The sequence below is a fragment of the Pelophylax lessonae genome (assembly GCF_965119305.1).
Source record: "Pelophylax lessonae genome assembly, chromosome: 4".
Classification (NCBI taxonomy): Eukaryota; Metazoa; Chordata; class Amphibia; order Anura; family Ranidae; genus Pelophylax; species Pelophylax lessonae.
Window position 1 is genome coordinate 479,200,447 of NC_138771.1, and position 18,575 is coordinate 479,219,021.

Genomic DNA, 18,575 nt, shown 5'->3' on the forward strand with positions numbered 1-18,575 from the left:
ATTTGCAAATATTTCAAACAAACTTCTTTCACGTTGACATTATGGGGTATTGTTTGTAGAATTTTGAGGAAAATAATGAATTTAATCAATTTTGGAATAAGGCTGTAACATAACAAAATGTGGAAAAAGTGAAGCGCTGTGAATACTTTCCAGATGCACTGTATATTCTGTCACCAAGGAACTTGTCATCCCTTTATGATGGTACAACACATATATACCATACAGTTTCTTTGCATCTTTTATTGCATCACAAAGACACAAAGTATTAACTCGAACTCAAAATGTTCTGCCTTATATTTAGCAGAAATTTTGTAAGTTATGTCTGTGTACACTAATAATTTTAGTATATTTAAAATATTTTGATAAAAACAAGGCCTTAAAAGTAGCACTATTGTTTTATTCTGTCGGTTCTGTGCTTTCAGAAAATGTATTGTTTGGGGGGTCTTTTACAAACCCCGAAAGTGAAAAACAATAATGTGAAAAAATTGTGAACATGGTCTGGCCACCTGAGGTGAAAAATTTAAAAAGCAGAGCATTGCAGTGAAAGTGTTAAATCACTTTAAGATGCTTAGTTATGGTTATAGCACAGTAAAGTTTGAATGATCATTCTCTTCTAATACATTTTGAACATGGCTAGTATGTATGTCAGCACGGTAATACGATTGTTCAGATTTGTTGTACAAGCATGTTTGCTCACTTTGTTTTGGATCTCTTCCTTAGCACAATGGTCAGTATGATTTGCATCCCTTCCTACAGGTTGTCCCACTTCCATTGAGTTGCTGCACTACAGAAGATATTAAAGAGTCCTTTATTGCAGGAACAGGAGCAGAACATAGAGCTGCTGGAAATAAACAGACATCAAGCAAGTATGTGGACTGATTGTGCTCACTTCTTACCTTGAACACTAAAAGTTCCATCTGTAAATGATTGTATGTCAAAGCAAAAAATGCAGTGCATTCACATTTCAACATGTTTTATTTGATAAAAGGCCCTGCAAGTACAGAAAAATAACTGATGTACCAGAAATGCACTCAGCAGCCAGGTCATGTTTGGCTGACAATGTCCAGCACTTTTGTGGTGTCCGCCCTGCCCAGTGTCTTTGCTTAACCACTTTACCACTAGAGGATTTGGCTGTCTTACGTCTGGGCCATTTTTTGCGATTCGGCACTGTGCGACTTTAACTGACAATTGCGTGGTCGTGGGACACCATACCCAAATGAAATTTACGTCCTTTTTTTCCCACAAACAGAGCTTTCTTTTGGTGGTATTTGATCACCTGTGCGATATTTACTTTTTGCGCTATAAACAAAAAAAGAGCGTAAATTTTGAAAAAATAACAATATTTTTCCACATTTTTTTATATGAAATTCCCCCCCAAAAAAAAATTAAAAATCAAAATTTTTTTACATTTTCGGCCAATTTGTTTTCTGCTACCTATGTTTGGTAAAAAAAAAATCACAATAAGCGTATTTTGATTGGTTTGCGCAAAAGTTATTGCGTTTACTAACTAAGGGAAAGATTTCTGTCATTTTTGGTGTTTTTTTTTTAAAGAGTAATGGGGGCGATCTGCGATTTTTTTGCGGGACTGCGACATTGCGGCGGACAGATCGGACCCTTGACTGACATTTTTGACACTTTTGGGGGTACCAGTGACATTACTACAGTAATCAGTGCTATATATATATGCACTGTTACTGTAAAAATTACACTGGCAGGGAAGGGGTTAATTTTATTGGAGAGGGAGGGGTTAATGTATGCCTGGTGCTTACTAACGTGTGTGGGGGGAGGTGACTGAGTGACACAAGGACAGATCGCATGTTCAGCTATGCTGAACCCTGCAATCTGACCCTGCCTGTCACTTAGGAGATCCGCCCGCTTGTGTTTACACAAGCGGGCGGATCTCCACACTCGATCCCAGACGATCGGGGAAGAGCAGCGGCGATCGCCGCTGCTCCTCCCATGGCCCGACTCCCGCTGTGACTGAATACAGGGGGAGAAAGGGGAGTGTCTGGCGACGTAGGTCTACGTCGCCAGACGATAACGAACCACTTTGCCGCAGTAGTGCTCGAGTGAGCAGACGGCAAGTGGTTAAATGACCACTCGTCAATATAAACGTTCTTTCAAATATCTGTTTAATATTTTTTCAAAAATTCCAAGAAGATAAAACAGACAAAACAAAAAGTGGAAAAGGAAAAACAAATTCAATCCACCTAAATTCATAGCAAATTCAGAGATATTTAGGATACCTCTTAGTATATCCTAATTCAGATATTATACAGCAAACTAAGATAGGAAATATAATAATAGTCCTATGGAGACCTTTATTCAAATTGAGAAAAATGAGAATGCAGGTGGGGGGGGGGGGGGGGGGAGAAGGGAAAAATGAAAAAGAAGAAAGAGGGGAAAAGAGCAGGGGATCTTACATGAGTTTAATATGCAAAGTAGGTAATTTTCCATTTCATTATTTCCAGGTTTTAAACCAGATGATACTTACACTCAGTCATCAGTGAGCTTAACAAAAAATTCCAGTAATTTTGGTGAATCTTTAAATGTTATCCAGGTCAACCACACCCCTTTAAACTTCCTTAGTAGTATCATTATTTTCAGCCACCAAATCCTCCGTACGCATGATACCATTGAGAGTCTCAATCAGCTTCGGAATTGAAGGAATGCAAGGAGACTTCCAATATCTAGGTATCAATTGTTTAAAGAGGTTGTAAACCCATGACACTTTTTTTTTTTTGCTGCAACCTGAAAGAGAAACTCATAATGAGCTAGTATGCATCGCATACTAGCTCATTATGAAATACTTACCTAAGAACGAGCCCCCGCCGTGCCGCCCGCTCACCTCTATGACGGGCGACACGTCCAGTCGCTCCTCTTCCGGGATCGCGGCATCCGGCCATCTGATTGGCCGGAGCCGCAGTGACGTCACTCCCGCGCATGGGAGCCGACAGTCACGGCATGGGGCTCTGAATTGACGACACCAGCGGCCGTTCCTTCAGAGCGCATGCGCCAGTGACGTCACTGGCTGCATGTAAGGTAAATATCTCCTAAACGGTACATGTTTAGGAGATATTTACAGTACCTATAGGTAAGCCTTAATATAGGCTTACCTATAGGTAAAAGTGTCAGAGGAGGGTTTACTTCCTCTTTAACTGCTGCGAGATAAAAACAAAGAAGAGATTTTTTAGCTATAGATAGTAGGTAAGAGAGAGAAAGGGCCAGATCTAAGAATTAAGAACTAGCTCCTCTGTAGCTAAATTATAAATATTAAATGACATGCTTTCAGTATTTGGTAATAGAGGGGCAGGCCCACCAAAGATGAAGAAGGTTACATATAGAAGCATGACAGCGCCAGCACAGTTTAGATTGCGATGGGAAGATATTGTACAAATTAACTGGAGTGTGGTACCATCTTGATAGCAATTTAAAATTACATTCTTGAGTATCGCAGCCTATTTAAAGTGACTGTTAATAAAAGTTTGCTGCTGCCACTCCTCTTCTTGTATAGGACTGCCAAGATTCACCACCCAATTGGCCGTATATGAAGGTAAGACTGTTGAGTCAAGTGTAGATCTTGAATATAGTATGAATTGGGAGCTCAAAGGATATACACAACAGCTCAAATTCTGCGAGCGGTTGGTGGATGGTGGTTTTCGTTAATAAGGACCAATAAAAACTCTGTAGTTGCAGATAGAGAAAACAAAGGCCTCTTCTCTGGCCGTGTAGGGTTTGAAAATTTGAGAATGACATAAATATATCATCCAGAATCATATGTCTAATTTGCGGCCAGTAGGATTTGTCTCATCTTAGAATGGCGTTTGAATGAAGACCAGTAGAGAAGGAAGGATTATCTATTAAGAGGACCTGGAATGGAAGACAAAGAAATGAGTTTAAAGAGGAAGTAAACCCTAAAAAAAAAAGAGAAAAAAAAAACCTGTAAAGACAAAGGCATAATGAGCTAGTATGCATCGCATACTAGCTCAGTATGAAATACTTACCTTAAAACGAAGCCCTCGCAGTGCCGCCCGCTCAGCGACAGGGCTGTCCGGCCGCCCTGCTCTCTTGTTCGCGTCTGATTGGCCGGAGGCGCGATTAATCAATCGCGTGCGTGCGCGTGAGAGCCGACGTTCACGGCACTGGGCTCTGAAGGAACGGCACGTTTGGCCGTTCCTTCAGAGCGCATGCGCCGATGACGTCATCGGCTGCATGCACTGTAAATATCTCCTAAACGGTGCATGTTTAGGAGATATATATATATATATAGCACCTATAGGTAAGCCTTAATATAGGCTTACCTATAGGTAAATGTCAAAAAGTGGGTTTACACCCACTTTAAGTAGTGGTGCTAGCACTCTAAAACTGTATAGGTAAGCCACGGCCAAGATCGCAGTCCAATATCCCTAAAGGGAATCCAGAGTCCAGATTTAGAAAATAGTGGAGAAGAATCCATTTCCAATTGGACCCATTGTTTATCAGGAGAGTGGTGAAACCAGTCTAGAATACGAGAGAATATAACTGCCTTACGAAAGCTCAAGGTCCGGTAAAGCTGCCCCTCCACTCGCTTTTGATCGACAGAGTGTTTTCGGGTTAACCCGAGCTTTAGTAGTCTTCCAGATAAATTGTAAAAAGACTATTTAATTTATTAACAAAAGGTTTCATGAGTTTGGAATATATATATATAAATATTTTGGCAGAATATCCATTTCTATGGCATTGATACGACCAAACCAAGATAAAGGAAGTTTTGACCAAGATAGGAGTTCAGATTGGGTTTTTGATAAGAGAGGAAGAAAATTTAAATCATAAATAAGAGAAAGATCCATAGGGATGTTCATTCCTAAATATTACATGGCCACATCTTGCCATGGGAAATGTAGATATTAGAAAAAACTGATTTAGTTAAATTTTATGTTAAATCACTTTGCTACAATGTAAAGTAGTGAGTGTAAAGCTTGTATAACAGTGTAAATTTGCTGTCCCCTCAAAATAACTCAACGCACAGCCATTAATGTCTGGCAACAAATAAGTGAAATGGTCCAAATTGGGCCCAAAGTGTCAATATTTTGTGTGGCCACCTTTTTGATCCATGTGACCTCAGAACCTGTCTTGTTTGTGACCCGGGGACTGCCTGTATTAGATGAGTCAGCAATCCAAATTATACACTGGGGGTTGATTTAGTGAAACTAAAGAGTGCAAAATCTGGTGCAGTTTTTTGTTGGTGTTTTTGTTTTTTCGTTTGTTTTTTTATATCAAAGCAATTGAACATGCTGGCTACCATGCACAGCTGCACCAGATTTTGCACTCCCCAGTTTTAGTGAATCAATGCAAAATAGGGGAGATTTATTAAAACTAGTGCACACAGAATCTGGTGCAGCTGTGCCTAGTAACCAATCATATTCTAGTTTTTTTTTTATGCATTCTATGCATTAGGATAAAAAAGCTTCTGTGTGCAGCAGCCCCCCTAATACCTACCTGAGCTCCCTCTCGATCCAGCGATGTTGCATGAGAACCACAAAGTCCAGGGACCCTCCCTTCTGATTGGCTAAGACATTGGCTCCTGCTGCTGTCAATCAAAATTAGTGAGCCAATGAGGAGAGGGGGGCGGGGCTGAGCTGTGGCTCCGTGTCTGATTAGACGCACAGATCAGCAGCTCAGCTTGGGTGCCCCTACAGCAAGCTGCTTGCCCTGGGGTCATTTGGCAGGAGGGAGGGGCCAGCAGCGCCGGTGGGGGTACCAAGAGGAGGAAGATCTGGGCTGCTCTGTATACATTACAGTATAAGTGTAACATGTTTTTTTTTTTTTTTAAACAAAAAATAACTTTAGTATCACTCTAAGTTAAAATCTGGTGAAATTGTGCCTTGCAACAAATTGGCTTCTGTGTGCACCAGTTTTAATAAATCTCCCCCCCCCCCTTCCCCCAGTGTCTTTTATTTAGACAAGCATAGGGAAAATTGCGTTTTCGGAGCTGCAAAGTACTTTTTTATCAGGTTTACCATGTAACCCTAAGTTAGTTATGATAAATCCTGTGCACCTCTGAAACACATTGAGCTTTTTGTTTATTTTCATATTGTCTAAGTAAAGATTCATTTCTTTCAATTGCTGTCTTGGTTAATTCCTGTCTAGAGTGCACACACTCCCACAATGCACTTTTTCTCATTCAATGAGAATGTACCTGGTTTGCTTTTAAGGCAGTAACCATAAAGAGATTGTAAACCCTCTCTTGGAACTTGTACCTATAGGTAAGCCTTTAATAAAGCTTACCTATAGGTACTGTAATTATCTCCTAAACTTGCACCGTTTAGGAGATATTTACTTTTAATGCAGCCAATGACATCATCGGCACATGCGCTCTGAAGGAACGGCCACCTGTGCCGCTCCTTCAGAGCCCTGTGCTGTGAACGGTGGCTCCGGCGCGCATGTGCGGAAGGGATGTAATCGCGCCTCCGGCCAATCAGATGGCCAGAGGCCGCGAAGCAGGACGGCCGAACATGTCGGCCCTCCTGTCGCTGAGCAGGCGGCACGGCGGGGGCTCGTTCTAAGGTAAGTATTTCATGATGAGCTAGTATGCGATGCAAACTAGCTCATTATGCCTTTGTCTTACAGGGTTTTTTTTTTTTTGGGGAGGGTTTACTAGGAGGAGGCGTCTATTCTACCATACTATGCAGCGAGGTGGGAGTTTTCCATCTGTATTGTGGATGACACGGCTACTATATTTTGGGATCTTTTCACTTGCTTCACTATAGGAGGCATATACCTTCTTTGGTGGATGTCATATTGATGCTTGCTTTGGGGGTTTTTGAGGTCGAGGTTTAGGCTATCAGCCGCCCCCCCTCCTCCCTTATTATATGCTACATATAGCAACCCATTCAGTGCCACATATATATATATATATATATATATATATATATTATCACCTATATTAGGCTTTTGCCTACCAACATGCTATAATTAGTACATATTATACCACCATCCTTATTATCCAAATATACTGGGCTCCTGGCGCCTGCAGAGGAGATATCCTTTCATCATCTTGTCCATCCTGTTTTGAGTGCAGTACCTATTTGGTCTTTGCAATGCCCTGATGAAGCAATGAATGCGAAACGCGTCGGCTTATTCAGGGACCAATAGTCTGCAACACATACTGGGATCCGGTGGTGTGGTATTTTGGTACACAGTTATCATACACACGGACCTGTATATTTTTATGCACTGTATGTCTTGTTGTCGTATTTGTTTTTTATTCTTTTGTAATACAATGAATACATTTTTTATACATATATGAGTGTTGTGTTTGTACTCCTACAACCATTAGTTACGCCGGTATAGTCCCGCTTTCTTGGGGCCTCTCTTGGTCCCTACCACCCCTTGTTTTGTCCCAGGGTTTACTTCCTCTTTAAAGTCACTTGAGCAAAATGGCCAGTGACACTGAGAAGTGTAAAGTGCTGTGGTAATTTTCACTTGCTTGCTTGTTCCTCCCAATCAATGGGCAAAGCTTCGACATTTTCTGGTAGCCTCCTAGACTTGCCCACCTAACCTCCCCAATACATACTCTATTGGCCTATCACTTTGATTACATCATTTTAATAATTACAGGTACTTGTATAGTGCTATCAATTTATACAGCGCTTTATGTATATATTTTACATTCAAATAAGTCCCCGCCCTCTAAGGTCGCTAACTCACATTCATATATGCATTTACTAGGGCCAATTTAGACAGAAGCCAATCACCTAAAAGCATGTCTTTGGAGTTCCCAGAGGAAACCCGCACAGGGAGAACATGCAAACTCTGGGCAGGTAGTGCCGTGGTTGGGATTCAAACAGACAACCTTAATGCTACTAAGCAGAAAGGGCTAAACCACCTAGCCACTATGCTGACCCATGACATAACTGGCTAGTTTGAATGGGTGGAAGGCAGGAAGAATAATGTGTGTCAAAGTTTTGCCTGCTCAGAACTTTCTGACATTTGGGTGATGTGGAAGGTGACAAAAAGCTTCTGAAAGCAGCTGATGCAGAATCCTTCATAATAATAATATGCTGTTGGCTGTTCAACCTTTTGTGTCACCTTTTCATACAGTGCCCTGAAAAAGTATTGATACCCCTTGAAATCTTTTTATTGTTACAACCAAAAATGTAAATGTATTTTATTGGGATTTTATGTGATAGAACAACACTAAGTGGCACATAATTGTGAAGTGGAAGGAAAAGTATAAATGGTCTTCAAAAGTGTGGTGTGCATTTGTATTCAGCCTCCTTTACTATGATACTCCTAACTAAAATCTATTTACGAATAAAGTGACTTCTGAAGGCAATTGGTTCCACTGGAGTCCACCTGTGTGTAATTTGATCTCAGTATAAATACAGCTGTTCTGTGAAGCCCTCAGAGGTTTGTTAGATGAGCCTTAGTGAACAATCAGCATCATAAAGGCCAAGAAACACACCAGACAGGTTAGGGATAAAGTTGTGGAGGAATTTAAAGCAGGGCTAGGTTATAAAAAAAAAATCCCAAGCTTTGAACATCTCACAGAGCACTGTTCAGGCCATCATCTGAAAATGGAAAGAGTATGGCACAACTACAAGCCTACCAAGACATGGCCATCTACCTAAATTGACAGGCCAGGCAAGGAGAGCATTAATCAGAGAAGTAGCCAAGAGGCCCATGGTAACTCTGGATGAGCTGCAGAGATCCACGGCTCAGGTGGGAGAATCTGTCCACAGGACAACTATTAGTCCTTGACTCCACAAATCTGGCCTTTATGGAAGAGTGGCAAGAAGAAAGCTGTTGTTGAAAGAAAGCCATAAGAAGTCCTGTTTGTAGTTTGCGAGAAGCCATGTTGGCGACACAGCAAACATGTGGAAGAAGGTGCTCTGGTCAGATGAGACCAAAATTGAACTTTTTGGCCTAAAAGCAAAACGCCATGTCTGGCGGAAAACTAACACTGCACCTCTACCTGAACATACCATCCTCACCATGAAACATGGTGGTGGCAGCATAATATTGTGGGGATGCTTTTCTTCAGCAGGGACAGGGAAGCTGGTCAGAGTTGATGGGAAAATGGATAAAGCCAAATACAGGGCAATCTTAGAAGAAAAACTGTTAGAGTCTGCAAAAGACTTGAGACTGGGGTGGAGGTTCACCTTCCAGCAGGACAATGACCTAAACATACAGCCAGAGCTACAATGGAATGGTTTTGATCTAGGCATATTCATGTGTTAGAATGGCCCAGTCAAAGTCCAGAACTAAATACAATTGAGAATCTGTGGCAAGACTTGAAAATTGCTGTTCACAGACGTTCTCTATCCAATCTTAAGGCCCGTACACACGTACCGATCGTCAGTGAACGATCGGCCGTCTTTTGTCCCTGGGCTGTCGGTGTCTGTTGAAAAGTGCAAAGACAGCACAAGAATTTTGTCCGCCGACTACAGCCGACTGCAGAAGTGATGTCATGTAATGGTTAACTTTCCCTGTGTTTTTTCTTTTTTGAGCATGCCCAGTCTTGCAAATCTGCGGTCTGTCGTCCGAATTCTGTACTGACTGGCGAACAATCGGCCGCTCTGGTGTCGGCATACAAAAATTTTAATGCTTGCAAGACAGACTCTTGTCGGCAGAATGTGCGCTGACGGCTGTCGGAGGCACCATACTAACAAGCGTACAATCGGCAGATCTTTCGTCCGCCGACGTTTGTATGCCGACGATCGGTACGTGTGTACGGGCCTTAACAGAGCTTGAGCTATTTTGCAAAGAAGAATGGACAAAAATGTCACTCTCTAGATGTGCAAAGCTGGTAGAGACTGTAACTGCAGTGAAAGGTGGTCCTACAAAGTATTGACTCAGGGGGGCTGAATACAAATGCACGCCACACTTTTCAGATATTTATTTGTAAAAAAGTTTGACAACCATTTATCATTTTCCTTCCACTTCACAATTATGTGCCACTTTGTGTTGGTCTATCTCAAAAATTCCCAATAAAATACATTTACATTTGGTTGTAACATGACAAAATATGGAAAATATCAAGGGGTATAAATACTTTTTCAAGGCACTGTATTGGTGTAATGCGTGTGGTCATATACTGTGTGTGTATATATATATATATATATATATATTTTAGTCTCTCTGCCATATTGTGCCCCACTCTGTGCCAGAGGCCTCGTATGAATGAAAGGGGTATGAATACTTTTTCAAGGTACTGTATGTCTTGCCTTGAATGTCTCCAAAGTACTTATTGTTAAGCCAGTTCATGAAAGTTTAAGTGCCTTTTTAAAACCCTAATATTGTAGTTGGGTTATCAGTTTTGTTTTCAGTGTTATTCATTTTCCATATTTTACCATTAAATAGAGGTTTTGGCAAGTGAAGCCATCCTCAATATACCGACCAGAGCAGACTGGAAAGCATGCACGTTGAGTCAAGATGAAGAAGAGAGGCTGGCCAAGTCTTTCCAGGGGTACTTCAAGCCATTTGACTTCTCTTTACAGGACTATTTCCCATTTACTCTGATTTCATCTGCTTTATAGAAATGTCTGAACGTACATTGGAAATACTTTTTCCGGCTTACTTGTGAAAATAAAGCAGCATTTTGTTTAGAAAGCTTCTCGGGTGACTTGTGGAAAAAAAATTAAAGCTGTTTTTGTCAAACATCTGTCATAAATTTATCCAGCTTGCCAGGTTGTTGGCCTGGATCAATAAACTGCTCTGTGTACAGCAGCATATGCAAAAAATTACTAGTTTCTTTCTGTTGTGTTCATTTGCATTAACAGATGCAATAAAACACTGCTTCGTGTGTATCTAGTTTTAAAGTGCACCAATATTAGGACTATGGAAGTTACAGTTTGTATTTTGAACAAGCAGTAGAAGATCTTCCACCACTTCAGTCCCGGCGACATACTTTTTTTTTTTTTTGCCCGCAATGGACTTTTTTTGTAAAAGCAATCCTAGCTGCGAATTAGTCGCTGAATCACTTTTACAGGTGGCAGATGGAGCCCAGGATTGCAGCCGTTGGAACATACCATAGCTGACTATAGAGATGACTGACGAGTGGGAATGTCCCTGATCATCTCTATGGTCTATGAAACCGGAAGCGACGAGAATTTTGAAAATTTGATCCAATCCTTTTTAAGGGCAGAGGAGAGATCTGGGGTCTAATAAACCCATTAGAACCTGTCACTGCCCATGCTATCACAGAAGATAATGTTCATTCCTTGAGATAGCAATAAAGTTGATCAAAAAATAAAAATGTATAGACTGTGAAAAATAAAAAAATCATAGGAATAATAAAAATCTTTTAAAGTTTTAAAGCTTCCCCTGCAGTCATTGTACCACATGTGAGTTTTCACTGCAAATGTCACATCAAGAGCATTATTTCTAGCACCAGACCTTCTGTGTAAAAATAAAGTGGTAACCTGTAAAGGCTTTTAAAGTGTTGCCTATAGATAATTTAATGTACATAGTCTTTTGCCGTTCAACAGGCATGTGCAAGTTTTAAGTGTGACTATTGGTATTTATTTACTCAACATAACATCATCTTTTAAATTTTACAAAAAAATGGATATTATATTGTGTTTGTGTGCACTAAAATTCATTAAAGTGTATTTCTTCCAAAAAAATTGCATGTGAAATACTGCGTGACATAAAAAATTGCAACACCTACCATTTTATTTTCTAGGGGCTCTGCTTAAAAAATATGTTTGGGGGTTCAAAGTCATTTTCTAGCATAAAAATGCTGGCTTTTATATATAAGAAGTGTCAGCATAGGCCCGGTCTTAAAGTGGGTAAAACAAACCATCACTGACCTCTATAGCTGCATGTACTTTGAAGTAATAGTCAAAGACCACAACAGAAAAACTAACTGAAACACCACTGCAAAGTCAAATTGCTTCCATTAGAAGGCTGGCAGGCCATTCTGTTGGCCAAAAACAGAGATGAGATTTATGTGCCTGTTTATGAAATCTAAAAATACTTTTCTCCACAATGCCTATAGCTACAGAAGTGAATAAGAAGCCTATTAATGTTTTATTTATTGGTTAGCCCATCTGTCTTGCAGCACTGGGATCCTCAGTTTGAATGCTGACCAGAACTCTGTCTGCATTTGGGTTTACATGTTCTCCCTGTGCTTGTGAGGTTTCCCTGGTGTACTCCAACTTTCTCTGATGCCCCAAAGACCTGGTAAGTTAATTGGCTCTTATTTAAATTGGCCCTACTATGTGTGTTTGTATGGACATTAGATTGTAAGCTCCTTATGGGCAGGGACTGATGTGAATGTACAATATGCAGGGCTGCTGATAGAAATCGCGGGGCGCCATACAGACTCCTGACACCCCCACCCCAAAGAAAATATTAAAGCTATATTTCGATAAAAAATACAATAAAATCATTATTAGCAGACACAAATCCTACATAACTCACAGAATTCCTGCTAAATTTAAAAGATGAAACTGAGTTGATAAATAAATCTGTGTGTTGGGGAAGTCTCGGGGCTCATGCACATGGGTGCTGTGATCTGTACAGTGCGAATCAGTGGTTCTTTTATGTGGCCATCTGGAGCTGTACGAACACAGCTGAAGGTCCTAATTTTAATCTGACAGGCGTAGGGATGCAGATGTACGGCCTGAACACAGACAGTGTGCATTTGGGGGCCACTCACCTCCACACCTGTCAAATTAGGACCTGTGGCTGTGTTTGTATAGGCGCTGCATCCAGATAGAATGACAGCTGGCTCCAGCCCAAACCCCTCCTTCACACAGCCAGTACCTGTGTGAATGAGCTCCTAATTATATTTTTTTATTTTTTTAACAACCCTGTTGGGAAGGGGGCAGGCTTTGGGGAAATATTATTATGAAAGACTTACCTAAAAAACAGATCTCTCCAGCAGTGTGCTGTCACTACTGAGAGGAATTCTATCTTCATCTTGTCTTCTCTCTGGGTTCTTGGGCTCCAGTCCTTTGGCCAAACTGCGATGATGTAACTCACACGCATGCGCGCAGAAGTCATGGTCCCAGCTATCTCAATGGATGGTATGCTGTCCATTGAGACAGCAGTGCATATGCGCTGGTGCTCCTGCCAGATCAGTTCGTAAATGGTTAAATAGAAAGAGTTCATACATAAATTTGCAGAGGGAACTGACATTGTAGAAGAGAAGAAGCAAAGCTGGGTAGGTCAGGAAGCAGTTTGGGGGAGAGGAGTGGGAAGCTCAGTTACATAAAGCACACTAAACTTCACTGGGACAAGATAATAGGTAGCTATGGAACCGGTATACCAGTAAATTCTTCACCCCATGGGAATGCAGCTGATCAGCTGTGACTGTGTCAGGAAGACAGAGTGATGGAAAAAAGTATACAGGCTGGGACAAGGAGTATAGGAAGAACTGCAAGGAGAGAAACAAAATTACAGAGATAACAAACCCACCTAGTAGGGCTAACATTAGAGCCAGGGCTGGGGGGTGGCCCACACAAGGAGGGGGATTAGCGACAGATAACAATTTTGTCTCTCTTCCTCCAGCAGCTGAAAGCTGGCAGAAGGGAGAGAGGGAGAGAGCAGCTTTCATCTGTCATTCTATATTCTGTCGTACGAGAATTTTCTTAAGTTGAGTAAACTCTTACTTTTCAAATTAAGACTAGCATTCAACAAAAAACAGACGAATATTAGTTCAATAATCTGATCGTGTGTGCCAGGCTTAAGATGAAGAAAAGCAATTGTGTTTCTCTTCCTCTAGCAGCTGAAAGCTGGCAGCAGGGAGAGGGGGAGAGAGCAGCTTTCATCTGCTGGAGGAAGAGAGACACAATTGTTGTCTGTAAGTAATCCCCCTCCCTATGGGGGCCCCCTGTGCACTCAGGCCCTCTACAAGAGGACCGGTGGTCCCCCCCCTATCAGCAGCCCTGACAATATGTAAAGTACTGCATAAATTGTTGGCACTATAGAAATGCTTGTAATAAAAGATTTTGCCCCCTTCAGCTTTGCTTCATCTTAAGCCTGATACACATGATCAGATTATTGAACTAATAATTGTTCGTTTTTTGTTGCATGCTAGTCTCATATCAAAAATTAAGAGGTTACTCAACTTACGAAAATTCTTGTACGACAGAATACAACTTTGAAAGTGATGTCATATGTTAAATTGTTTTGAATTGTATTCTTTAGTTTTCGAGCATGCGTAGTCTTGCTCTTACAATTTTCTTTGGACGAAAACTGTACTAATTTAAAAAAAAAAATGGATGTTGTGTTCACATGCGATAAAAATGTTATAGCCTGCACCTTCAGGTTTTGTCATCTGAAAAGTCAGAATTGGCTGTCGAAAACAAACACTATATTAACGATCAGATAACCGGACGATCGTTTGCGTAAAAAATTTTACTTCAGATTTTCTTATCGTGTGTTTGGGCCTTACGTCTTGACACTTCTGGTTGTGTCAGGTCAGACCTTATGTAAAGATTGCCCTATCTAAGAGTGTGTGTCCTGGAGTTGGGGGGGATGCTCATTCTTTCTAGGTGTGTGTCCGACGCATGATGCAAGTACAGTCAGGTCCATAATATTGGGACATCGACACAATTCTAATATTTTTGGCTCTATACACCACCACAATGGATTTGAAATGAAACAAACAAGGTGTGCTTTGACTGCAGACTTTTAGCTTTAATTTGAGGGTATTTACATCCAAATCAGGTGAACAGTGTAGGAATTACAACAGTTTGTGTATGTGCCTCCCACTTTTTAAGGGACCAAAAGTAATGGGACAGATTAACAATCATGAAAAAATGGAATGACCAGCGCTAAGGAGTATATAAGAAATCTATTTGTATACAGGTGTGAAGCTGCCACCAACCAACCCCTAAAGGAAGGGGTCAGTATATGAGGGTGAGAAAAAAGTTGGTATTGGCGCTACCTTTTTGTAAAAGGAATAGCACTAGATCCTAATGGTGTATATAAATAGTGACCACAAAATGTAAAAACCAAATAAATTTAATAGTAAAGTGCAAGTGCCAAGTGACAGGATCTATATTGGGCTGGAAATATATGAATGCCCACAAAGTGCTCAGTGCTGTAAATAAACGTGCAACGTATCAAATGTGAGTGCAGATATATTTATTAAAGTGCAATATTGTGTAAAAATATAATCAAAAATAAGAGTATTGTCCAAAATTTCTAACAAGGTGAACACTCTAAACACTGATGTGCTGAGAGCAGTGCTGATGTAAAGAAAAGGGTGGTGGATGAACTGAGGTAAGTGACAAAGTGCTAGTACCCATGAAACCACCAGGTAACGCACTCAACCTCAACCTTTCTATCACCCCTCAAATTGGGGTATGGAATCCAGGCAGGAATGATCTCTCCACTCATGCAGCAAGTATGCAAAAACTTCGGGGTTCAGTCTTTGATGGCTGGGCAACCCTTATAAGGATCCTCCGGTGGTGGGTCCGTTCTGGGTGCTCAAAAAGAAAGAAAACCCCATGGTGTAGTAAATAATGCAGACTAAAGACAAGTATATTCGGACGCCGGGATTCTAGGTGGAATGCGGAAGAATCCCGGCGTCCTAATCAAAGCTGAACTGATCAGTCTCAACTGTGAGTGTGATTATACTTGTCTTTAGTCTGCATTATTTACTACACCATGGGGTTTTCTTTCTTTTTGAGCACCCAGAACGGACCCACCACCGGAGGATCCTTATAAGGGTTGCCCAGCCATCAAAGACTGAACCCCGAAGTTTTTGCATACTTGCTGCATGAGTGGAGAGATCATTCCTGCCTGCATTCCATACCCCAATTTGAGGGGTAATAGAAAGGTTGAGTGCGTTACCTGGTGGTTTCATGGGTACTAGAACTTTGTCACTTACCTCAGTTCATCCACCACCCTTTTCTTCACACCAGCACTGCTCTCAGCACATCAGTGTTTAGAGTGTTCACCTTGTTAGAAATTTTGGACAATACTCTTATTTTTGATTATATTTTTGCACAATATTGCACTTTAATAAATATATCTGTACCTACATTTGATATGTTACACGTTTATTTACAGCACTGAGCACTTTGTGGGCATTCATATATTTCTAGCCCAATATAGATCCTGTCACTTGGCACTTGCACTTTACTATTAAATTTATTTGGTTTTTACATTTTATGGTAACTATTTATATACACCGATAGGATCTAGTGCTATTCTTTTTACAAACAGGTAGCACCAACACTAAGATTAACAATCATAAATCAAACTTTCACTTTTTAATGCTTGGTTGCAAATCCTTTGCAGTCAATTACAGCCTGAAGTCTGGAATGCATAGACATCACCAGACGCTGGGTTTCATCCCTGGTGATGCTCTGCCAGGCCTCTACTGCAACTGTCTTCAGTTCCTGCTTGTTCTTGGGGCATTTTCCCTTCAGTTTTGTCTTCAGCAAGTGAAATGCATGCTCAATCGGATTCAGGTCAGGTGGTTGACTTGGCCATTGCATACCATTCCACTTCTTTCCCTTAAAAATCTCTTTGGTTGCTTTCGCAGTATGCTTCGGGTCATTGTCCATCTGCACTGTAAAGCGCCGCTCAATGAGTTCTGAAGCATTTGGCTGAATATGAGCAGATAATATTGCCCGAAACACTTCAGAATTCATCCTGCTGCTTCTGTCAGCAGTCACATCATCAATAAATACAAAAGAACCAGTTCCATTGGCAGCCATACATACCCACGCCATGACACTACCACCACCATGCTTCACTGATGAGGTGGTATGCTTTTGATCATGAGCAGTTCCTTTCCTTCTCCATACTCTTCTCTTCCCATCACTCTGGTACAAGTTGATCTTGGTCTCATCTGTCCATAGGATGTAGTTCCAGAACTGTGAAGGCTTTTTTAGATGTTGTTTGGCAAACTCTAATCTGGCCTTCCTGTTTTTGAGGCTCACCAATGGTTTACATCTTGTGATGAACCCTCTGTATTCACTCTGGTGAAGTCTTCTCTTGATTGTTGACTTTGACACACATACACCTACCTGCTATCTCTCTGATGGGTTTGTTTTGTTTTTTCAGCCTAATGATGGCTTGCTTTACTGATAGTGACAGCTCTTTGGATCTCATATTGAGAGTTGACAGCAGCAGATTCCAAATGCAAGTAGCACACTTGAAATTAACTCTGGACCAAAATCTGCTCCTTGTAAATGGGATAATGAGGGAATAACACACACCTGGTCATGGAACAGCTGAGCAGCCAATTGTCCCATTACTTTTGGTCCCTTAAAAAGTGGGAGGCACATATATAAACTGTTGTAATTCCTACACCTTTCACCTGATTTGGATGTAAATACCCTCAAATTAAAGCTGGAAGTCTGCAGTTAAAGCACATCTCTTTGTTTCATTTCAAATCCATTGTGGTGGTGTATAGAGCCAAAAAGATTACAATTGTGTTGACGTCCCAATATTTATGGACCTGACTGTATTTGGTTACTATTGGCAACAGTTCCACATGTGCTCCTGTTTTTCATAATTAAGCCCTAGTAAGCAAACTATAGGGTGTGTATTTAAACATTTACTGTCCTAACAGTCACAGAATCGTTTTTTTTTATGAAACCTGTTCAGACTGAAAATATATTGAGAATGAAAGCCTCTGTTTTTATTTCTGTACATTTCACTTTTTTATGGAGTACAGTGATGGTAAATTCTTAATGTGCCTTTAAAATAAAACAGAAATTTGTAATAAATGCAATTCCTGGATGATGATTCATACATGACTTGCCATCAATAAATTTGTGAAATGTATAATTTTACTGCTTTCAGGATGTGAGGAAATTGTGATGAAAACATGCAATGTGGGTGTGTGTGTATATGTGTATGTGTATGAGTATATATATATATATATAAATATACATATACACACACACACACACACAGTATCTCACAAAAGTGAGTGCACCCCTAACATTTTGGTAAATATTTTAGTATATCTTTTCATGTGACAACACTAAAGAAATGACACTTTGCTACAGTGTAAAGTAGTGAGTGTACAGCTTGTATAACAGTGTAAATTTGCTGTCCCCTCAAAACAACTCAAGACACAGCCATTAATGTCTAAACCGCTGGCAACAAAAGTGTGGTCGTCATGCAGGAATAGAAGAGGACTCCAGTGGCAACATGTGAAGCGCTCTGGTGAACTCCATGCCCAAGAGGATTAAGGCAGTGCTGGAAAACAACGGTGGACACACAAAATATTGACACTTTGGGCCCAATTTGGACTTTTTCACTTAGGGGTGTACTCACTTAGGGCCAGTCCATCACCTTTACCCTCAGATTTTTTAGCAAGGCAGTGATCATCTTGGAGGTTTGCTTGGGGTCTTATCATGTTAGAATACTGTCCTGCGGCCCAGTCTCCAAAGGAAGGGGCTCATGCTCTGCTTCAGTATGTCACAGTACAACATGTTGGCATTCATGGTTCCTTCAATGAACTGTAGCTCCCCAGTGCAGCCCCAGACCATGACACTCCCACCACCATGCTTGACTGTTGACAAGACACACTTGTCTTTGTACTCCTCTCACCTGGTTGCCCCCACACACATGCTTGACACCATCTGATCCAACTAACTTTATATTGGTCTCAT